This window comes from Salmo salar, chromosome ssa11 (assembly GCF_905237065.1).
Source record: "Salmo salar chromosome ssa11, Ssal_v3.1, whole genome shotgun sequence".
Classification (NCBI taxonomy): Eukaryota; Metazoa; Chordata; class Actinopteri; order Salmoniformes; family Salmonidae; genus Salmo; species Salmo salar.
Window position 1 is genome coordinate 96,783,360 of NC_059452.1, and position 25,353 is coordinate 96,808,712.

At 42.7% G+C, this 25,353-nt stretch overlaps 1 long non-coding RNA gene across 1 annotated transcript; it reads left to right on the plus strand.

Moving 5' to 3' along the window:
• The first annotated feature begins 735 nt into the window (after positions 1-735).
• Positions 736-6,965, plus strand: LOC123725262 (uncharacterized). Its single transcript, XR_006757766.1, has 3 exons — positions 736-820; positions 5,322-6,253; positions 6,333-6,965. It is a non-coding gene; the product is annotated as an uncharacterized lncRNA (long non-coding RNA).
• The last annotated feature ends 18,388 nt before the right edge of the window (positions 6,966-25,353 follow it).

Sequence of the window (25,353 nt, forward strand, 5' to 3'; positions counted from 1 at the left end):
GAAGACTTGAAACTGTAATCGCTGGCAAAGGTACTTCAACAATGTACTGAGTGAAAGGTCTGAATACTTATGTAAATGTGATATTTCAGATTTTTTATACATTTGCAAAAATATTATAAAATCCTGCTTTTGGTTTGTCGTTATGGGGTATTGTGTTGATGAGGGGGTAAAAAAAACGATTTTATACATTTTAGGATAAGGCTGTAATGAAAAGAAACGTGTAAAAAGTCAAGGGGTCTGAATACTTTCTGAGTGCACTGTATACATAGAAACACTCCAGGTTACTATAAATTGCATGTATTGGATCAGATAATTTAATTGGTTTATGCTTATTTTATTATCTTAATTCCATTGCAGTTAATATGGGTTAAAGTTAGTGTCCTTTTAATTGTGTTCCTTGGATTATATTTTAGATATTTAATTTTCTCTATTCATCCACCTCACCTGTGGACAATCATCATTAAATAATATGGTAGTAAATGCCAAACAACAAGTTAAGTGGAATAAAATATGAAGTTTGCAAGCAGGCACAGTATAGTTGGGGTTTTCTGTTCACACCAGGTATGCACTGCTTTCAAAAGTGTCAAAGTATGTCTGTCACCCTGACAAACACGCACATTGTGTTGTCTACAAGCCTGTCTTTCATTTGTCGAGTATCACCACATTATGATCCGCTCACGTGATTTCACTCAGTATTTATGGTAGTACTCCCGTGAGACTTCTGCTAAATGTCACTCGTCTTGTGCAGCCTGAATAGAAATGGATCCTGTGATTACTATAGTTCTGGTGGTGGCAGCGGCAGTAGCAGCAGCAATACAAGGTGAGAAATTATATTACACAGAACAGAGGACTAGCTAAGACTTAATAAGACACAAACAACAATGATTCTAATAGTTGAACATGTTCTGCTAATCCAATTTACATTTATTAGATAATATAGTTACCAAATGTACACGAAATAATAATAATAATCAGTCCATATATAAGAGTGGGTCCACTAATAACAACTGTTATATAAATAATCAAGAACCGAGATACATAAAATGTTTGCTTTGCAAAAGTGTGAATATCTGGTATTACGCAATTATTATATTTTCCAACTTGCAGACTTACATTTATGCATCACAGACATACACTTACACACTTGTTATGAAACCGATTAACTAGCCTGCTATTATTGGTGTATTCGCTAAGTCTAGGGTCTTTGAAAATATATATCATAATTGATCAAGCCTACAAGCAATACAAAACTCTATTATTATGGTGGGAGATTATAATACGATTTAAAATACCTCAATAGACCGTAAAGGAAATCACACTACAAACTATCACCCTCATGCATTTAAGGAAATCACGTATATCATGGATATATTGGAACGAGTGGATATATGGAGGCTTACATATCCTGACCTAGTGAGATATACATAGCGGAGGCCCAGTCAAGCTAGTCATCTTGACTACTTTCATATGTAATTCTCGTTGTCACAAAAAGGTTAAAAAGTGTTGATAGGGGATAGAATGCAGTCGGACCATCAAATAATTGGTATACACATTACTCTTACAGAATTTCCACGTCGGCGAGGATATTGGAAATTTAATCAAAGCCTATTTGATAACTTTTTTAACTAGGACAGAAGAATGAAGAACTGACTTCTGATATAACATACTGAAGGTACAGCAGATCCCCTTATTGTATGGGACACTTTTAAATGTGCCTTTAGAGGGCATGCAATTCAATACTCATCTTTAAAACAAAAGCAATTTAGGTCAAAAGAGTTCATATTAACAAAGTAAACAGAAGTACAAATTGTACAGATATATAGCAATAAAAACTGTACCATAGAGGCACAGAGTACGTTAGAGGAAATACTAAAACAAATGGAGGAACCTATTCAAGAAAGATCAAGTGTAATATATTATAAAAATATATTGGGAAAAATACACCAAATTATTTTTGATCTTCAACGTAGAATTACAAACAAAAATATTTTGCAGATACCTGTTACAAATGACAGTCACCCATCAATATTTTGAAGGAGGAAGCAAAGTACTTTAAGTACTGTCTCACATGTTTTCATTTCAGTCTCCTCCATCTCCTCTAATTTTTTTATTTATTAATAATGTAAAATTAACAGCTGTACAGAAAGACTAATGTGAAGGCCAAATTGGAGAGCAGGAACTTCTTGATGCAATTAAAGCCTTTAAGACTGGGAAAACTCCAGGGCTGGATGGAATACCAGTTGAGGTATACTAATTCATTTTTGATGTACTCAGAGGACCATTACTGTATGTTTTAACCACTCCTATAAAAATGGTAGATTATCAGATACTCAACAAGGTCTGATTTAATTATTACTGAAAAAGGACCCAAATGGCAAATATAAAGATCAAGTCAATAAAATAATTGGAGGACGCTTACTCTTCAGCGTTGTGAAGCAAAAACTATATTAAAATCTTCCCTGTGGCTCAGTTGGTAGAGCATGGTGTTTGCAATGCCAGCATGGTGTGTGCAACGCCAGGGTTGTGGGTTCGATTCCCACGGTGGACCAGTACAAAAAAAAAAATGAATGAAATGAGATGCATGGATAAGAGCGTCTGCTAAATGACTAAAAAATGAATAACGCATAGAATTGAAAAGGTATTGTCGGATATTATTAATTCTAGTCACAAAGGTTTTTAACTTCTATGGACACAGCCAGTGAAATATCAGGGCGGAAAATTGAAAAACAACAAAATGTCATAATTCAACTTTCTCAAACATACAACTATTTTACACCATTTTAAAGATAAACTTCTCGGTAATCTAACCACATTGTCCAATTTCAAAAAGGCTTTACAGCGAAAGCAAAACATTAGATTATGTTAGGAGAGTACATAGACAAAAATAATCACACAGCCATTTTCCAAGCAAGGACACGTGTCAATTAAACCGAAAACACAGCTAAATGAAGCACTAACCTTTGACGATCTTCATCAGATGACACTCCTAGGACATTATGTTACACAATACATGTATGTTTTGTTCGATAAAGTTCATATTTATATCCAAAAACAGCATTTTACATTGGTGCGTGATGTTCAGAAAATGTATTCCCACCAAAACATCCGGTGAATGTGCACATCAATTTTCAAAAATACTCATCATAAACATTGACAAAATATATAACAATTATTTTAAGAATTATAGATAGACTACCCCTGGATGCAACCGCTGTGTCAGATTTTAAAATAGCTTTACGGAGAAAGCACATTTTTCAATATTCTGAGTACATAGCTCAGCCATCACGGTGAGCTATTCAGACACCCGCCAAGTTCGGGGCAACCTAAACTCAGAATTAGTATTAGAAATATTCTCTTACCTTTGCTGATCTTCGTCAGAATGCACTCCCAGGACTGCTACTTCCACAAGAAATTTTGTTTTTGTTCGAAATAATCCATATTTATGTACAAATACCTCCATTTTGTTCGTGATCACTTATCCAAAGGCATAACGCGCGAGCGCAGAACGAGAGACAAAAAGTCAAAATGTTCCATTACCGTTCTTAGAAGCATGTCAAACGCTGTTTAAAATCAATCTTTATGGTATTTTTAACGTAAAATTGCGATAATATCCCAACCGGACAATAGCATATTCATTCAAGAAGAAAAAGAAGGATCGGCGTGCTCGTGTGACTGCGCATATCCAATCCCTTTGTTGCCAGGCAGACCACTCAGTAACTGAGCTCCTATTATCTGCCCAGTGACAGGAAAATGCTCAAACCACTTTCTGAAGGCTTTAGACAGCCAATGGAAGCCTTAGGAAGTGCAACGTCACCCCACAGACACTGTAGCTTCGATAGAGAATCAAAAGAACTACAATTCTCAGACTTTTCACTTCCTGCTTTGATTTTTCTAAGGTTTATGCCTGCCATATGAGTTCTGTTATACTCACAGACACCATTCAAACAGTTTTAGAAACTTCAGTGTGTTTTCTATCCAAATCTACTAATAATACGCATATTCTAGTTTCTGGGCCAGAGTAGTTACCTGTTTAAATTGGGTACGTTTTTCATCCGTCCGTGAAAATACTGCCCACTAGCCCATAACAGGTTTTAACATGGATGATACATTGGAGATAATATTAGACAAGTACTGGAAATGATAGAACACTATGAACAATCTGGAAAACAAGGCTCAATATTCACAGCTGACTTTGAAAAGGCTTTTGATAAAGTACGACTGCAACTTATATATAAAAGCCTGGAAAAATTCAATTATAGAGAATCTCTTATACAATGGGTTAAAGTTATGTATAATGTAAAAGAGTAAATAATGACCAGTTCTCTGAAAGTATTCGACTGTCACGAGGACTAAAACAAGGCTGTCCCCTATCGGCATATCTATTTATTATGAAAATCGAAATGTTTGTTATTAAAATCAGATCCAACAATAATATCAAGGGGCTAGAAATCCAGGGTTTGAAAACCGAGGTATCAGTTGTACGCTAATGATTCATGTTTTCTTTTAAATCCACAATCTGGATCCCTCCACAGCCTCATAGAGGATCTAGATACTTTTTCTAACCTCTCTGGATTACAACCAAACCAAACTATACTACCTAGTGAACCACCTTTTTTAAAAATATTACATTACCATATAGTTTACCAATAAAATGGTGTGATGGTGACGTGGACATACTCGGTATTCATATCCCGAAAGAAAGAAATGATCTCACTACAATGCGTTACTTGGAGATTATTCCACATGATACGGGCCTGGTAAGAAAATAAGATTTACCCAATTCTGTGGATACACGTGGAGACTCCATCATTAACCAACCCTGTGATCTACTGTTGTAATCCCAGATTCTATATTTCAACAATGATGTTAAGTAAATTTCTAGTTTATTGAGTAAGGCTTAATAATGAATAATGAAGTGACCGACGTGTTTTTAGCGAGGTCCAACCAACTTTATGATAAAGGATACAGTGGTGTCAAAACTGTCAGATGTTATAAAACAAAGTGTTCTGTGATAAATTGTTTCCAAGGGCTTCAAAACACTGGTAGCTGCATTCATGTATTTAATATCTCCATAATCTATAACAGGAATAAACGTAGACTGAATTATCTTTTCCTATAGAAGAAGCCCAACTTAATTCTTCATTTCTTGACTAACTCGTCAACATGCTTTTTAAAGATAGCTTTTCGTCAATCCAGAAAATAAATACCTGGCTCTGGGGGAATGGAGTGTGGAAGTGTATGCTGTATAGTGTTTGTCTATGTCCCTACACTAACATTGTCCCCATATTGTAACATACTGACCTAAGATCATTGCTCCACAGTTAATGCCATGGCCTGTAATCTCTCTCACAAGAATGGAACTCATCAATGCTATGGGGCTTTGGGAGAATCTTTGTCCATACAGCTGGCTGCAGACAGCAGTAATGAAGAAATAACATTGAAAAAAGATCTTACTCGTATTCTGCACTTCAAAACTGAAGACTGGAGATTTAAATTGCATCAGGATTATGTGAATCGCTCTGAGTTCTTTAACAATGGAACATTCAGACTGGACAGAGTTATAGAAGACGACCGTGGAGAATACCAATTGGAAATATATAATTCAAAGGGAACACTGTTGCGCAAAGTCAACATGCTACTTGAGATACAAGGTACAGTACTGTTTTATTTCTTTGTTTGGCCAATATACTTCATGAATCCTTTTCTTGGTGAGGGGTATTTCAGAAAGGTCACCAGAATGTCAGTATTTCAATAGGTTTCTGCTGTAGGACTTGGCAGCAGAGAGAGTATATTGTTAAATCATACTTTAGATATAATGTTTTATGAATGGCCAGAATCTGACCAGGAGTGTAGCCTATGTCCACTACCAGAGCAGTGTCATCATACTGAAGAGTGATGTGACAGGAACCCTGACCTGTATGGTTCAGAATAAAGTTAGCACCAGCAACTCTACTATTCATCTACTGGCGTGCCCAGGTAATGTCAGGACAGTTTCCTTCCCACAATGTAAGAATTCAAATGAATTTGACTTGCCAGATAAGATAATTTTATTGATTGGTTACTGTTGACACTGTTGATTACTCCTACTCTCAGAATTCTGTTTGTCTCTTCCCAGTTTTCTCCTCCCAGTTTCGTTTTGTAATTGTGACAGTAGCTATAGCTCTAGCTGTTGGAACTCTTGCCCTACTTCATGCAGTGTTTGTTGGCGTAAACCGTCTCTGTGGGAAACTGAGATTTGGACATACTACTTCAGGTAAAATTATGTCATGTTTTTTTCATTGCCAGAATCAGCACCTACTGTTTTATTGGTCTTCTAACCAGTCTTTCCCCAGGTTGCTCTAATGATGAAGGTGCTGCTGTTGTATACACTGAAGTATTCAATAAAAGAAAGAGAGAAGTCAACCAGAAAGCTACAGAGATGGTGGAGTATGGAGAGATCAAAATGGCTGCCAGTCTTAATGAGGAAGAAAGCCCCAATAATCAAGGGGACATGGAATTGTCAACCAACCAGACATATGACACATCTTTTCTGACAACTTTCGTCAGGACTTAGTAGAAACCAAAAATATGGGAGTGTATTACTCCCTTGTATATGTTTGTGTTGTCATTTGAGTCATTGTAAATGTGTATTGCTTCAAATTTAGAACTTTAGCCCTTTCAACCATACTTCTAAACCAAATGGAGGGACGTCGGTCTGAAACAAAAGATGACTGTTAAATATCTTAATTTTATGATTGTGTGATGTTTTCAGTGTTTGGGATCTTTTGCAATATTGTGTGTTTGCCATCCATTCTCCTTCATTTGCTGCTGACCTGGGTGTGTACTTTATTTGGCAATGTCAGAGTGTTAAATGCTAAATGTAAGAGAGAAACATTGATGAACATGACAGCTTATATTCCTTGCAATATCATACTTTTTAAACTTGAAAAGCTATTTTAAAAGGATGACATCTTATCAGATGTAAATATAATTTAATAAATACATTTATATGATAAATAATCTACCTCAGTTTCTCTTTGAGTAACAGCATACACAAAACTGCAGGAAAAGTATTCCCACATGCAACAAGTAAACAGCAGAAGGTTATACATTGAAACAGAAACACACTCACATGAGTATGTACTGTAAATATCCCCAGCATTCATGCCTCACCAGAACTCTCATCTTCCTTTAGATGAGTTTACTAAGGTTACAGTAAAGTTAGTAGCAGAAGTGCTTCTTTCAGGAAAGAGGAAAGAGGCATCATGGCCTCTGTTCAGACCTGATGCATTCTCAAAACCTCTGTATTGCTTACTCATATGATTGAGGCCCAGTTTAATTGCTCTGATACCTGTCCGCAAATAGAAAACATCTCAGTTGTAACCAATCTATCAAGATGTGTTTTTCAGTAGTCAGTCTTTGCAGTGCATGTTCTCAGCAGAAAGAGCTGTGGTAAGGTGGCTATTGGTGAGTCTGTTCTGAAAACAGTTTGATGTGTTTCATCAGAATAAGGGAAGTTAAACTAGGCCCAGAGTGTAAAATGCATTTCCTGTCCAGCAGGTAATTATTATTATTATTATTAACAATATTGTTTCGGTGAAGTTCAGTCCTAAATTTGGTCTTTGCACCTGCATAAGAAAATATTATATATCTGTCAAAGTTATATAGCAAAAGATAACGTATCATATAAATAACAGATACATTTTTAAATATTATAGTGAAGGGCATACAGTTGGCTAGTGTCAGCACCAACCAAGTCAAGGTCTGTGCTCTGCCAGGAAGCCTTGATATGCACATCAGGTTCAGGCAATTAAGGTGGTCATCAGTGAATGTCCCAGCCATGAGGCCTTTCGTTGCTCACAAGTGTCAAAGCTGTGTTGACAGTAGTAGCAGCAGGAACTGTCAGGGCGAGGTAGCCACCAGGGAAGGAAATGACGACTGTGCTTGAATCTGAAAGTGTGTGATCATGAATGGAAAATAGTGAAATCAAAGAATGGAACAAAACGAGCAAAAGTTGTAGTAGAAGACAAGGTCCGGTCCAAAAATGTATTTCTTATTGGACTGCGTTTTTTTGGACAAGTGGATACATTTGGTAAATCCATTTGTAATATCGAGGACTGTGAAGAAAGCAGTGGGAAAGGTGGATTCAATCAAGGTGACTAAAAGGGCCTTGTTTTGGTTAATTATGTTGATAACGAACAGAAGAAGCTGCACTGGATCTGGAAAAATTGTCCACATCAGAAGTAACATGTATTGATCTTCAGACCAGGGCGCATGCCAAATAAGTTATAGCTAGAGTCACGTTGGATATAGATCACAAAATCCCAGAAGTGGTCAGTGCACATCACCTGACTCATATGGTAAATGGAAGGAGGGAGAAAAGCCTATCGATATTATTGTTATTTGAGGAGACTCTACCTGTATATGTGAAGCTTGGATATGTGAGGTTTGCGGTGAGGGCATTTGTGTCCAAACCGTTATAGTGTGGAAATTGTAAAGGATATGGTCACGTGTCAAATGTTTGCAGACGGGGGAAGTATGATATTGAAGAATCTGTTACTGGAAAATGTTGCACATGTGTTGGGGATCATACTCTGGACTTCCTTGAGTGCCCTATTAGGTTGAAGGAAGTCGAGGTATCAAGGATCAGGGCTGCTCAGAGGATCTCTTATGAGGAGGTGGTGAAGAGAGTCGAAGGGGCAAGGGGCAATAGTGTTGAAGACATGGTGGTGGATGCATTGCAACCAGTTGCTAGTGTTTAAAGTCAATCAGGTGATCAAATCAAATCAGAGTTTATTGGTTGCATGCACATGGTTAGCAGATGTTAATGCAAGTGTAGCGAAATGCTTGTTCTTCTAGTTCCGACCGCGCAGTAATATCTAACAAGTAATCTAACAATTTCACAACAACTACCTTACACACACCAGTGTAAAGGAATGATTAGGAATATGTACATATAAATATATGACTACTGACACATTTATTACATCCATTTATTAACCTCTTACATCTAGACGTTCCGCTAGCGGAACACCTGCTCCAATATCCAATGATAGGCGTGGTGCGAATTACAAATTCCTCAAAAATACAAAAACTTCCATTTTTCAAACATATGACTATTTCACAGCATTTTAAAGACCAGACTCTCCTTTATCTAACCACACTGTCCGATTTCAAAAAGGCTTTACAGCGAAAGCAAAACATTAGATTATGTCAGCAGAGTACCCAGCCAGAAATAATCAGACACCCATTTTTCAAGCTAGCATATAATGTCACAAAAAACAAAACCACAGCTAAATGCAGCACTAACCTTTGATGATCTTCATCATATGACACACCTAGGACATTATGTTATACAATACATGCATGTTTTGTTCAATCAAGTTCATATTTATATCAAAAACCAGCTTTTTACATTAGCATGTGACGTTCAGAACTAGCATACCCCCCGCAAACCTCCGCAAACCTGAATTTACTAAATTACTCACGATAAACGTTCACAAAAATCATAACAATTATTTTAAGAATTATAGATACAGAACTCCTTTGTGCAATCGAGGTGTCCAATTTTAAAATAGCTTTTCGTTGAAAGCACATTTTGCAATATTCTGAGTAGATAGCCCAGCCATCACGGCTAGCTATTTAGACACCCACCAAGTTTAGCCCTGACCAAACTCCGATTTACTATTAGAAAGTTTGATTACCTTTGGTGTTCTTCGTTAGAATGCACTCCCAGGACTGCTACTTCAATAACAAATGTTGGTTTGGTTCAAAATAATCCATTGTTATATCCAAATAGTGGCGTTTTGTTCATGCGTTCAAGACACTATCCGAAGTGTAAATAAGGGTCACGAGCATGGCGCATTTCGTGACAAAAGATTTCTAAATATTCCATTACCGTACTTCGAAGCATGTCAACCGCTGTTTAAAATCAATTTTTATGCCATTTTTCTTGTAAAAAAGCGATAATTGTCACGTCCTGACCATATACTTAGGTTTTTTTGTATTATATTTGGTCAGGACGTGGCAGTTATGTTTGGTTATGGTATAGTGGGGTTGTGAGTGTTGGGGTAGGTTCTAGGTTAGGTATTTCTATGTGGAGTTTAGTGAGTGTATGTTTGTTTGGTTAATTGGGGTTGGGACTCTCAGTTGAAGGCAGGTGTTGTCTATCTGCCTTTGATTGAGAGTCCCATATAGTGGGGTGTGTTTGTTTGATTTTTGTGGGTAATTGTAATTTTGCACTGTGTTTCGTTTCACCTGTGAAACTGTCACCTTTCTCCTCTGAGTGTTTATTTTGTTTTGTCGTTTCCATCTAAAATAAATATGATGTGGAACAGTCAACCTGCTGCGTATTGGTCATCGAGTGATTTCGACATATCTTCCGATGAGGGAGAATACGAGGAACGTGACAGAATTACCCACCGACAACGGACCAAGCAGCAGAGGAAGGAGCAGCACAAGGAGAGGCACCAGGAGAAAGGCTATCTGGAGTCATGGACTTGGGAGGAAATCCTGGACGGGAAAGGACCATGGACTCAAGCTGGGGATTATCGCCGCCCACAGTGGGAGATCGAGGCGGCGAGAGCTGAGAGGCGCTGGTATGAGGAGAGGGAGCGCAACGGACACGGGAGGCAGCCCCACAATTTTTTTTTTGGGGGGGCACACGGGGAGATTGGCGGAGTCAGGTGGTAGACCTAAGCCAACTCCCCGTGCTTACCGGAAGCAGCGTGGTACTGGTAAGACACCGTGTTATGCTGTGGAGCGCACGGTGTCCCCAGTGCACGTTCAAAGCCCGGTGCGCTACATACCAGCCCCCGCAAGTGCCATGCGAGTGCAGGCATCGAGCCAGGGCGGATGGTGCCAGCTCAGCGCGTCTGGTCTCCAGTGCGCCTCCTCGGTCCAGGTTATCCTGCGCCGGCGTTGCGCACTGTGTCTCCAGAGCGCTGGGAGGGTCCAGTTCGCCCAATGCCTGCTCTCCGCCCGTGCCGGGCCAAAGTGGGCATTCAGCCTGGAGTGTGGGTAAAGAGTGTCCGTACCAGAACTCCAGTGCTCCCCCACAGCCCGGTTTATCCTGTGCCTCCTCCTCGGACCAGGCCTCCAGTGGGTCTCCCCATCCTGGTTCATCCTGTGCCACCTCCCAGGACCAGGCCTTCAGTGGGTCTCCCCATCCTGGTTCATCCTGTGCCACCTCCCAGGACCAGGCCTCCAGTGGGTCTCCCCATCCTGGTCCGTCCTGTGCCACCTCCTCGGACCAGGCCTCCAGTGGGTCTCCCCATCCTGGTTCATCCTGTGCCACCTCCCAGGACCAGGCCTTCAGTGGGTCTCCCCAGCCTGGTGAGTCCTGTGCCACCTCCCAGGACCAGGCCTTCAGTGGGTCTCCCCATCCTGGTTCATCCTGTGCCACCTCCCAGGACCAGGCCTCCAGTGGGTCTCCCCATCCTGGTCCGTCCTGTGCCACCTCCTCGGACCAGGCCTCCAGTGGGTCTCCCCATCCTGGTTCATCCTGTGCCACCTCCCAGGACCAGGCCTTCAGTGGGTCTCCCCAGCCTGGTGAGTCCTGTGCCTGTGCCCAGGGCCAGGCATCCATCATGTCTCCCCAGCCTGGTGAATCCTGGGTCAGGGCCGTCGGAGGATCCGACACCGGGGTGCGGCCCAGAGGATCCGACACCGGGGTGCGGACCAGAGTATCCGACAACCTCTTGCGACCCGGGACTGAGGGGGAGCTGCCTGTGACCCAGAACCGGGTGAGTCTGGTCACAATTCTAAAATAAAGTTGATTAACTATGACTGTGATGATTCTGCCTACAACCCAGAACCGAAGGAGTCTGCTTACAGCTTGGGACCGACGGAGTCGGCCCACGAACCAGAACCAAAGAAGTCTGCCTACTGTCCTAAGCCCAACAGGTCTGTCTACGGTCTGTTGGACAGTAGGCCAGAACCGGAGCCACCTCCAATAGAGGTGGGTTGGGGAGGGGGGGTGTAGCACTGTGCCGTCGTTGACGGCAGCCACCCTCCCTTCCCTCCCTTTAGTAAGGAGGTTAATTGTGTGTTGTTTTTTTTTGTTTTGTTTTTTTCTGTTGGTTTTGTGCATTCAGTGTATGCACCTTTAGGGGGGGGTAATGTCACGTCCTGACCATATACTTAGGTTTTTTTGTATTATATTTGGTCAGGACGTGGCAGTTATGTTTGGTTATGGTATAGTGGGGTTGTGAGTGTTGGGGTAGGTTCTAGGTTAGGTATTTCTATGTGGAGTTTAGTGAGTGTATGTTTGTTTGGTTAATTGGGGTTGGGACTCTCAGTTGAAGGCAGGTGTTGTCTATCTGCCTTTGATTGAGAGTCCCATATAGTGGGGTGTGTTTGTTTGATTTTTGTGGGTAATTGTAATTTTGCACTGTGTTTCGTTTCACCTGTGAAACTGTCACCTTTCTCCTCTGAGTGTTTATTTTGTTTTGTCGTTTCCATCTAAAATAAATATGATGTGGAACAGTCAACCTGCTGCGTATTGGTCATCGAGTGATTTCGACATATCTTCCGATGAGGGAGAATACGAGGAACGTGACAATAATATTCCGACCGGGAATCTGCGTTTAGGTAAAAAGACGAAAGAAAATAAAGCATGGGGTCGACTCGGGCACGAGCCTGAGTCTCACAGTACTGTGACCAGCCACTATCCAAACGCGCTACTTTTTTTCAGCCAGAGCCTGCAAAGCCACGATTCAGCTTTTTGCCGCCTTCTGAGAGCCCATGGGAGCCGTAGGAAGTGTCACGTAACAGCAGAGATCCCCTGTAATGGATAGAGATAATCAAGAAGGCCAAGAAATTGTCAGACAGGGCACTTCCTGCATGGAATCTTCTCAGGTTTTGGCCTGCCAAATGAGTTCTGTTATACTCACAGACACCATTCAAACAGTTTTAGAAAATTTGGAGTGTTTTCTATCCAAAGCTAATAATTATATGCATATTCTAGTTTCTGGGCAGGAGTAATAATCAGATTAAATTGGGTATGTTTTTTATCCGGCCGTGAAAATACTGCCCCCTAGCCATAACAGGTTAATTACTAAAGTGGCTAGAGATTGAGTCTGTATGTTGGCAGAAGCCACTCAACGTTAGTGATGGCTGTTCAACAGTCTGATGGCCTGGAGATAGAAGCTGTTTTTCAGTCTCTCGGTCCCAGCTTTGATGTACCTGTACTGACCTCGACTTCTGGACGATAGCAGGGTGAACAGGCAGTGGCTTGGGTGGTTGTTGTACTTTATGATCTTTTTGGCCTTCCTGTGACATCAGGTGGTGTAGGTGTCCTGGAGGGCAGGTAGTTTGCCCCCGGTGATGCGTTGTGCACACCTCACTACCCTCTGGAGAGCCTTACGGTTGTGGGCGGAGAAGTTGCCATACCAGGCGGTGATACAGCCTGACAGGATGCTCTCGATTGTGCATCTGTAAAAGTTTGTGAGTGTTTTTGGTGACAAGCCAAATTTCTTCAGCTTCCTGAGGTTGAAGAGGCGCTGTTGCGCCTTCTTCACCACACTGTCTGTGTGGGTGGACCAATTCAGTTTGTCTGTGATGTGTACGCCGAGGAACTTAAAACTTTCTACCTTCTCCACTACTGTCCCGTCGATGTGGATAGGGGGGTGCTCCCTCTGCTGTTTCCTGAAGTCCATGCTCATCTCCTCTGTTTTGTTGACGTTGAGTGTGAGGTTATTTGCCTGAAACCACAGTCCGAGGGTCCTCATCTCCTCCCTGTAGGCCATCTCGTCGTTGTTGGTAATCAAGCTTACTACTGCAGTGTCGTCTGCGAACTTGATGATTGAGTTGGAGGCGTGCATGGCCACGCAGTCATGGGTGAACAGGGAGTACAGGAGAGGACTGAGAACGAACCTTTGTGGGGCCCCAGTGTTGAGGATCAACGGGGTGGAGATGTTGTTTCCTACCCTCACCACCTGGGGGTCGCCCGTCAGAAAGTCCAGGACCCAGTTGCACAGGGCGGGGTCAAGACCCAGGGTCTCGAGCTTAATGACGAGTTTGGAGGGTACTATGGTGTTAAATGCTGAGCTGTAATCGATGAACAGCATTCTTATATAGGTATTCCTCTTGTCCAGATGGTTTAGGGCGGTGTGCAGTGTGGTTGCGATTGCGTCGTCTGTGAACCTATTGGGGCGGTAAGCAAATTGGAGTGGGTCTAGGGTCTCAAGTAGGGTGGAGGTGATATGATCCTTGACTAGTCTCTCAAAGCACTTCATGATGATAGAAGTGAGTGCTACGGGACGATAGTCGTTTAGCTCAGTTACCTTAGCTTTCCTGGGAACAGGAACAATGGTGGCCCTCCTGAAGCATGTGGGAACAGCAGACTGGGATAAGGAATGATTGAATATGTCCGTAAACACACCAGCCAGCTGGTCTTCGCATGCTCTGAGGATGTGGCTAGGAATGCTGTCTGGGTCGGCAGCCTTGCGAGGGTTAACACGTTTAAATGTTTTACTCACGTTGGCTGCGGTGAAGGAGAGCCCGCATGTTTTGGTAGCGGGCCATGTCAGCGGCAATGTATTGTCCTCAAAGCGAGCAAAGAAGTTGTTTTGTTTGTCTGGGAGCAGGACATCCGTGTCCACGACGGGGCTGGTTTTCTTTTTGTTGTCCGTGATTGACTGTAGACTCTGCCACATACGTCTCGTGTCTGAGCCATTGAATTGCTACTCTACTTTGTCTCTATGCGGATTCTTAGCTTGTTTGATTGCCTTGCGGAGGGAATAGCTACACTTTTTGTATTCTGTCTTGTTTCCAGTCGCATTGCCATGATTAAAAACAGTGGTTCGCGTTTTCAGTTTTGCGCGAATGCTGCCATCAATCCACGGTTTCTGGTTGGGGAAGGATTTAATGGTCACCGTGGGTACCACATCACCGATGCACTTGCTAATAAACTCGCTCACCGAATCAGCATATACATCAATGTTATTGCCCGATGCTATCCGGTACAAATCCCAGTCCACCTGATTGAAGCAATCGTGAAGCGTCGGACCAGCGTTGAACAGACCTGAGCACGGGCGTTTCCTGTTTTAGTTTTTTTTATAGGCTGGGACAAACAAAATGGAGTCATGGTTAGATTTGCTGAAAGGAGGGCGAGTGAGGACTTTGTATGCATTGCAGAAATTAGAGTAGCAACGATCCAGGGTATTGCCAGCCCGGGTAGGGCATTCGATATGCTGATAAAATTTAGGGAGCCTTGTTATCAGGTTAGCCTTGTTAAAATCCCTAGCTACAATAAATGCAGCCTCAGGATATGTGGTTTCCAGTTTACATAGAGTCCAAGGAAGTTCTTTCAGGGACGTCGAGGTGTCTGCTTGGGGGGGATACATTTACATTTACATTTACGTCATTTAGCAGATGCTCTTATCCAGAGCGACTTACAAATTGGTGCATTCACCTTATGATATCCAGTGGAACAACCACTTTACAATAGTACATCTATATCTTTTTGGGGGGGGAGGGTAGGGGGGAGGGTTAGAAGGATTACTTAATCCTATCCCAGGTTTTCCTTAAAGAGGTGGGGTTTCAGGTGTCTCCGGAAGGTGGTGATTGACTCCGCTGTCCTGGCGTCGTGAGGGAGCTTGTTCCACCATTGGGGTGCCAGAGCAGCGAACAGTTTTGACTGGGCTGAGCGGGAACTGTGCTTCCGCAGAGGTAGGGAGGCGAGCAGGCCAGAGGTGGATGAACGCAGTGCCCTTCTTTGGGTGTAGGGACTGATATACATGGCTGTGATTATAATCGAAGAGAATTCTCTTGGTAGATAATGCGGTCGGCATTTGATCGTAAGGACTTCTAGGTCAGTTGAACAAAAGGACTTGAGTTCCTGTATGTTGTTATGATCACACCTCGACTCGTTAATCATAAGGCATACACCCCCGCCCTTCTTCTTACCAAAGAGATGTTTGTTTCTGTCGGCGCAATGCGTGAAGAAATGGGGTGGCTGTACTGACTCTGATAACGTATCCCGAATGAGCCATATTTCCGGGAAACAAAGAATGTTACAATCTCTGATGTCTCTCTGGAAGGCAACCCTTGCTCGAATTTCGTCTACCTTGTTGTCAAGAGACTGGACATTGGCGAGTAGTATACTCAGGAGCGTTGGGCGGTGTGCCCGTATAGGGAGCAAGACCAGAAGACCGCTCCGTCTGACCCTTCTGCGGCGCCGTTGTTTTGGGTCGCCTACTGGGATCTGATTCATTGCCCTGGGTGGTGGTCTAAACAGAGGATCCGTTTCGGGAAAGTTGTATTCCTGGTCGTAATGTTGGTAAGTTGACGTTGCTCTTATTTATATCCAATAGTTCCTCCAGGCTGTATGTAATAAGACTTAAGATTTCATGGGGTAACAGTGTAAGAAATAATACGTAAAAAAACTCAATACTGCATAGTTTCCTAAGAACGTGAAGCGAGGCGTCCATCTCTGTCGGCGCCATACACTCATTGTGAAGAAGGTGGATTCTGTTGCATGTAAAGCCACATTGATTAATTGTACAGCACAAGTGTCTAAGAAGTAAAATAATCTAGATATCCTTATAGCTGCAGCCGAGATGTTTTTGGGGACCAAGACTTTTTTTCTCACCTTTATTTAAGCAGGTAGGCCAGTTGAGAACAAGTTCCCATTTCCAACTGCGGCCTGGCCAAGATAAAGCAACGTAGAAATGCTTACTTACGAGCACTTTCTCAACAATGCAGAGTTAAAAAGGAAATAGTAACACAATAAAATTACAATATCGAGGCTACCGTTGAAGTCGGAAGTTTACATACACTTAGGTTGAAATCATTAAAACTCGTTTTTCAACCACTTCACAAATTTCTTGATAACCTACCAGGTACCACCCCAAAGCCGTAAACACGGGCACCCTCATAGATATCATCCTAACCAACTTGCCCTCTAAATACACCTCTGCTGTTTTCAACCAAGATCTCAGGGATCACTGCCTCATTGCCTGCATCCGTAATGGGTCAGCGGTCAAACGACCTCCACTCATCACTGTCAAACGCTCCCTGAAACGTTTCAGCGAGCAAGCCTTTCTAATCAACCTGGCCCGGGTATCCTGGAAGGATATTGACCTTATCCCGTCAGTAGAGGATGCCTGGTTATTTTTTTTAAATGCCTTCCTCACCATCTTAAATAAGCATGCCCCATTCAAGAAATTTAGAACCAGGAACAGATATAGCCCTTGGTTCTCTCCAGACCTGACTGCCCTTAACCAACACAAAAACATCCTGTGGTGTTCTGCATTAGCATCGAACAGCCCCCGTGATATGCAATTTTTCAGGGAAGTTAGAAACCAATATACACAGGCAGTTAGAAAAGCCAAGGCTAGCTTTTTCAAGCAGAAATTTGCTTCCTGCAGCACAAACTCAAAAAAGTTCTGGGACACTGTAAAGTCCATGGAGAATAAGAACACCTCCTCCCAGCTGCCCACTGCACTGAGGATAGGAAACTCTGTCACCTCCGATAAATCCACTATAATTGAGAATTTCAATAAGCATTTTTCTACGGCTGGCTATGCTTTCTACTTGGCTACCCCTACCGCTGTCAACAGCACTGCACCCCCCACAGCTACTCGCCCTAGCCTTCCCCATTTCTCCTTCTCCCAAATCCAGTCAGGTTGTGTTCTGAAAGAGCTGCAAAATCTGGAACCCTACAAATCAGCCGGGCTAGACAATCTGGACCCTTTCTTTTTAAAATGATCTGCCGAAATTGTTGCAACCCCTATTACTAGCCTGTTCAACCTCTCTTTTGTGTCGTCTGAGATTCCCAAAGATTGGAAAGCAGCTGCTGTCATCCCCCTCTTCAAAGGAGGGGACACTCTTGACCCAAACTGCAACAGACCTATATCTATCCTACCCTGCCTTTCTAAGGTCTTCGAAAGCCAAGTCAACAAACAGATTACCGACCATTTCGAATCCCACCGCACCTTCTCCGGTATGCAATCTGGTTTCAGAGCTGGTCATGGGTGCACCTCAGCCACCCTCAAGGTCTTAAACGATATCGTAACCGCCATCGATAAGAAACAATACTGTGCTGCCGTATTCATTGACCTGGCCAAGGCTTTCGACTCTGTCAATCACGACATACACATCGGCAGACTCAATAGCCTTGGTTTCTCAAATGATTGCCTCGCCTGGTTCACCAACTACTTCTCTGATAGAGTTCAATGTGTCAAATCGGATGGCCTGTTGTCCGGGCCTCTGGTAGACTCTATGGGGGTGCCACAGGGTTCAATTCTTGGGCCAACTCTTTTCTCTGTATACATCAATGATGTCGCTCTTGCGGCTGGTGAGTCTCTGATCCACCTCTACGCAGACGACACCATTCTGTATACTTCTGGCCCTTCTTTGGACACTGTGTTAACAACCCTCCAGAGGAGCTTCAATGCCATACAACTCTCCTTCCGTGGCCTCTAACTGCTCTTAAATACAAGTAAAACTAAATGCATGCTCTTCAACCGATCGCTGCCTGCACCTGGCCGCCCGTCCATCCAGCGTCACTACTCTGGACGGTTCTGACTTAGAATATGTGGACAACTACAAATACCTAGGTGTCTGGTTAGACTGTAAGCTCTCCTTCCAGACTCACATCAAACATCTCCAATCCAAAGTTAAATCTAGAATTGGCTTCCTATTTTGCAAACAAAGCATCCTTCACTAATGCTGCCAAACATACCCTCGTAAAACTGACCATCCTATCGATCCTCGACTTCTGCGATGTCATTTACAAAATAGCCTCTAATACCCAACTCAATAAACTGGATGCAGTCTATCACAGTGCCATCCGTTTTGTCACCAAAGCCCCATATACTACCCACCACTGCGACCTGTACGCTCTCGTTGGCTGGCCCTCGCTTCATACTCGTCGCCAAACCCACTGGCTCCAGGTCATCTACAAGACCCTGCTAGGTAAAGTCCCCCCTTATCTCCGCTCACTGGTCACCATAGCAGCACCCACCTGTAGCACACCCTCCAGCAGGCATATCTCTCTGGTCACCCCCAAAGCCAATTCCTCCTTTGGCCATCTCTCCTTTCAGTTCTCTGCTGCCAAAGACTGGAACGAACTAAAAAAATCTCTGAAACTGGAAACACTTATCTCCCTCACTAGCTTTAAGCACCACCACATAGCCCATCTATAATTTAGCCCAAACAACTACCTCTTCCCCTACTGTATTTATTTATTTATTTATTTTGCTCCTTTGCACCCCATTATTTCTTTTTCTACTTTGCACTTTCTTCCACTACAAATCTACCATTCCAGTGTTTTACTTGCTATATTGTATTTACTTTGCCACCATGGCCTTTTTTGCCTTTACCTCCCTTGTCTCATCTCACTTGCTCACATTGTATATAGACTTATTTTTCTACTGTATTATTGACTGTATGTTTGTTTTACTCCATGTGTAACTCTGTGTTGTTGTATGTGTCAAACTGCTTTGCTTTATCTTGGCCAGGTCGCAATTGTAAATGAGAACTTGTTCTCAACTTGCCTACCTGGTTAAATAAAGCTGAAATAAATACATTTTTTTCTGTGTTTTTTACAGTGCTGAGATTTCCTTTGAAGTGCAAACTGTAGGAATAGGCCTACCGGTGAAATCAGTCACTAATACAGACATGGTGGCATTGCAGGAATATCAGAATGCTGTGAACCAAGGGGTTTTGAGTTGAAATCCCAGGTGAGGACATGTTGAATAATATTTTCTGTTTGAATAACCATACACAATGTTATCAAGTTTCTGTCTGTCTGTCTGTCTGTCTGTCTGTCTGTCTGTCTGTCTGTCTGTCTGTCTGTCTGTCTGTCTGTCTGTCTGTCTGTCTGTCTGTCTGTCTGTCTGTCTGTCTGTCTGTCTGTGAGAGAGAGAGAGAGAGTGTCCCTAGCATTTCCAAAACACAAAGAGCTGTGACTGGATCAGTGGTTCACCAATCAGGTCCTTGATGGGCTTGGCAACAGTAAAAAGGGATGATTTGTAATGAAACTAGGGTGCGCATGCACTGGGTAAAACGTTTCTTTGCAAACATCAGGAGACATCCCCGGGAACTAGACAAACCGGGAACTAGACAAAAACCTCCAGGAGACCATGACACAGCGACCCATGAACATTCAGGGGACCATGGCACAACCTTCCAAGAAAGTCCTAAAAACATCACCGGGAACTAGACAAAACCTCCAGGGGACAATGACATAACATACCAAGAAAGTCCAAAAAACGTCACCGGGAACTAGACAAAACCTCCATGGGACCATGACACAGCGACCCAAGAACGTTCATGGGTCCATGACACAAGTTCCCAAGAACATCCTAAAAATGTCCTCTGGGACATCCCTGGGACCATCCGTCCTGACGATTTTAGGCAACCATTTAGTGACATCCAGGGGACGTCCTAATGATTCTATATTGTTTGCAGTTGAGGACTAGCCTAGCGGTATGGTTTGTTGCTTTTGTGCATGGCCTGACAAATTTTGTCTGGTATCTCTGGGCCTTGGAGCGCCTGCATGTATTGGTTAGTTAGCAGTGAGCTAGTGGCTAATTGGAACTTTTGTCCGTTGGTTTATTGGTTCTGTTTGGTGTATGGATTTTGACAATGGGGTCATAGTCATAGTTTGAGCCAGCAGTGTTTTGTGCAGAGGTAGAGGATAGTGTGGGGTTTTGTCAAGCTAACAAGGGATCAGTTATTTCAGGTGGCAGAAATGCTGTTACCAAACTATGAAAATGTGTTTTTCAGTGGTCCGTATTTGCAGTCCATGTTCTCAGCAGACAGATCGCTGTGGTAAAAGTGGCTAACTGGGGTGACTCGGCTCTGAACATAAGTCTGATATGCTTCATCAGAGCGAGGGGAAACCACAGAGGTTAAACTAGTGGAACATGCATTGTGTGAATTAGCAGGTTATTATTCCTAACACTATTGTTTTTGTAAGGTTCAGTCTTATGGTCTGCTCTTTGCACTTGTATAAGAATAAGTTAAATATACAGTTCCAGTCATAAGTTTGGACACAACTACTCATTCAACGGTTTTTCTTTATTATTACTATTTTCTCCAATGTAGAATAGTAGTGAAGACATCAAAACTATGAAATAACACATATGGAATCATGTAGTAACCCCAACAAATTGTGTATATTTTGTGTGTGTGTATATTTTATATTTGAGATTCTTCAAAGTAGCCAAAGATGACAGCCTTGATGACAGCTTTGCACACTCTTGGCATTCTCTATGCCAGATTCACCTGGAATGCTTTTCCAACAGTCTTGAAGGAGTTCCCATATATGCTGAACACTTGTTGGCTGCTTTTCCTTCACTCTGCGGTGCAACTCATCCCAAACCATCTCCATTGGGTTGAGGTCATGTCACGCCTGCTCCCGCTCCCCCTTCCTGGTGCCCAAAGGCGCCAGGCTCCCCAGCATTACGCACTCCTGCCACCGTCGTTACGCATACCTGCCTTCCCTTGTCACGCGTATCAGCGTATTATTGGACTCACCTGGACTCAATCACCTGTTTATTACTTCCCCATATTTGTCAGTTCCCCAGCTCTGTTCCCCACTGCTGCATTAACATTCCTGACGTTTTGTTACCCGTGTGCTGATGCTGTTCCTTTCTGTTCCTCATTAAATGTTTGTCTCCACGTACTTGGTTTTCGTCTCCAGTGTCAGTCCTTACAGGTCGGGTGATTGTGGAAGCCAGGTCATCTGATGCAACACTCCATCATTCTCCTTCTTGGTTAAATAGCCCTTACACTGCCTGGAGGAGTGTTGGGTCATTGTCTTGTCGAAAAATAAATGATAGCCCCACTAAGCGCAAACCAGATGGGATGGCGTATCGCTGCAGAATTCTGTGGTAGCCAAGCTGGTTAAGTGTGCCTTGAATTCTAAATAAATCACAGACAGTGTCACCAGCAAAGCCCCCCCACACCATCACACCTCCTCCTCCATGCTTCACGGTGGGAACTACACATGCGGAGATCATCCGTTCATCTACTCTGCGTCTCACAAAGACACAGCGGTTGGAACCAAAAATCTCAAATTTGGACTCATCAGACCAAAGGACAGATTTCCAATGTTCTAATGTCCATTTCTCATGTTTCTTGACCCAAACAAGTCTCGTCTTATTATTGGTGTCCTTTGGTAGTGGTTTCTTTGCAGTAATTCGACCATGAAGGCCTGATTCATGCAGTCTCTTCTGAACAGTTGATGTTGAGATGTGTCTGTTACCTGAACTCTGTGAAGCATTTATTTGGGCTGCAATTTCTGAGGATGATAACTCTAATGAAATGATCCTCTGCGGAAGAGGTAACTGGGTCTTCCTTTCCTTTGTTCAGCATTTTTTTGTTTACTGCATGATTTCATAGTTTTGATGTCTTCACTATTATTCTACAACAAAAACTGTTGAATGAGTAGGTGTGTCCAACATTTGACTTGTACTGTACGTCAAAATAATTGACTAGACAGCATGTTAGAGGCACACGTACTGCTCCTATAAAACTGTCTTTATTCTTGTGTAGGTCTCGATCTTTCCTAGTATTCTTATTTTAAACACACTTGAAACAGACACTATTTGATATAAAGGACTTTTAAAGAGCGCAGACGGTCATTCATCATTTTTTATTATTGTGCAGGCAGCAGAGGAATGACCCCCCTGATAATTATTGTTTGTCAGGAATCCCGCTTCCTGAGTCTGTTTTCTGCCTGAGCTGACTGTTTTTTGTTTTGGAGTCTTTTGTCTGAGGTTCCTGAACGCACCCTGTCTGGTTGCCAGGCGACGAAGCTAGGCGGGAGCACTTTTGATTACCTGCACCTGCATCTCATCAACCATCTGCACACCTGGTCCTGATCATCACCTCTTCATAAGCCCTGACCTGACATCCATTCCCTGCTGGATCGTTAGCAACGAACAGTATGTTGTGCCAGCGTATCAGCCTCATGTTTCCTGAGTTTGTTTTGTTATTATGTACTTGTTGCCGTTTACTCTGTCTACAGTCATTCAATTTACACATCAATACTACCAATAAATACTCACCTTCATTTTACTCACCTTGTCCTGGTCTGCTTCTGGGTTCTGTCTTAGATAATCGTGACATTGTTCTGGTGTTGACAACAGCAGAAGGTAAGATGTTATATTACAGGGTATTATGGTATCTACCTCTTACATGTTTTGCCATGGAAAGAAACAAAATGCTTTTGTATCTCTGAAAATATAGATTTTCTTCAATGGTCACTAATTGTGGTTGCTTAGCAATGTGATTGATATGACAATTTATTGATATAATGCTATCTTATTTATTTAACCTTTATTTAACTAGGCAAGTCAGTTAAGAACAAATTCTTATTTACGATGACTGCCAAACCCGGATGATGCTGGGCCAATTGTGCGCCGCCCTATGGGACTCCCAACCACGGCCGGTTGTGATGCAGCCTGGAATCAAACCAGGGTCTGTTGTGACGCCCCACGCACTGAGATGCAGTGGCTTAGACCGCTGCGCCACTTGGGAGCCCTAAATCTTTAAATATAGATATTTCAGAATAACAAATGTAATGTAGACATGATTATTACATGCTGAGTTCTAAAATAATATATATGCTCCACACTTAGTGCTACGATCTGTAATCTCACTGAAGAGAGTAGAGATCAACAATGTTATGCGGCTCTGGGAGAATCTGTCATTCCACCTGACTGCAAGCACAAGTGATGAGAAAATTACATTGAAGGATGGGGTTGAATGTATTCTGCACTTCAAAACTGGAGAAGTCTGGAGATTTAAATTGCATCAGGATTATGTGAATTGCTCTGAGTTCTTTAATACTGGAACATTCAGACTGCACAGACTTAGAGAGGAAGACTGTGGAGATTACCAATTGGAAACATATAATTCAGAGGGAACACTTGCGCAGAGTCAACGTGCTACTTGAGATACAAGGTACAGAACCTTTTTTGTTTACCAATCATCCTGCATCCATCCTGGTTGTGAGGGAGATCATTGAAAGACCATAATATTGCCAGTGTTTTGTTCGATCATGCTACATGGCTGTAAGGTCTCTGTGTTTGTGATCTGTCAGCCCCGGTGTCAGAGCCAGTGTTGTCTCACCTCTGCATCATGGAGAGAGCGTGGTTACATGCTCCTCAGAGGGAGATGGTCTTCAGTACAGCTGCACCCTGAATGGCCAGAATCTGACCAGGAGAGTAGCCTATGACCACTACCAGAGCAGTGTCATCATACTGAAGAGTGATGTGACACGAACCCTGACCTGTATGGTTCAGAATAAAGTTAGCAGCAGCAACTCCACTATTGATCTTCCAGCCTGCCAAGGTAATCTCAGGACAGTTTCATTCCCACTTTGTGACTTGCCTGATTAGATCATTATTTATGATATTGTATTTGTTAGCCCAGAAATGGTCTTGCACACATTTTAATTCATTCTTCTTACTGAAATCTGTTTCTCTTTTCAGCTTTGTATGAATTTTGCATGAAAAAGTGGCCACAAGATCAATGTTTTGATAAGAACCACGTTTTGAGATTGTGAAAATCACTTTAAGTACTGTATCAGATGACTTTCAAAAGAGCAAAGGGATGACTTTTTCTAAATGTAATTTATGTGATATTTTGCAACATCATACTTTTTTATATAGATGACTCATATCTGATGTACATATATGGAAATAAATACTGTTGCTTTATAAATAATCTCCCGCAGTTTCTTTTAAAGTTGGAAGCAGAAGTGCCTCTTTCAGGGAGGAATCAGCATGACCTTGCCACGTTCTATCTTCAAATTCCCTGTCATATATGAGCCAAGGCGCAGCGTGCCGGTAATTCCACATCTTTATTGAAGAAAACCGAACCAAAACAATAAACAGCAAGAAACGTAACGCAACTGTGGCGTACACACATAAATAATAATAACCCACAAACACAGGTGGGGAAAAGGCTGCCTAAGTATGATTCCCAATCAGAGACAACGAATGACAGCTGCCTCTGATTGGAAACCATACTCGGCCAATAAAGAAAAAACAACAGACATACAACACAGAATGCCCACCCCATGTCACACCCTGACCTAACCAAATAGAGAAAAACGACTCTCTCAGGTCAGGGCGTGTCAGACCTCTATTCAAAGCAGGAAAAACACATCCAGGTATCTCATTTTGCACCTCACAGCATATTGGCTATTATAATTGCTTAGGTGCGGACTCCCGGCCGCAAACCTGAACCTATAGGGGAGGGTCCGGGTGGGCATCTACTCATGGTGGCAACTCTGGTTCGGGGCGTAGCCCCCACACCGCCCGCTGATCCCCCCGCTTCTGCGTCGCCGGAGGAACCAGACCGTGGATCAGCGCTGGAGGCTCTGAACTGCCAACCGCCGCTGAAGACTCT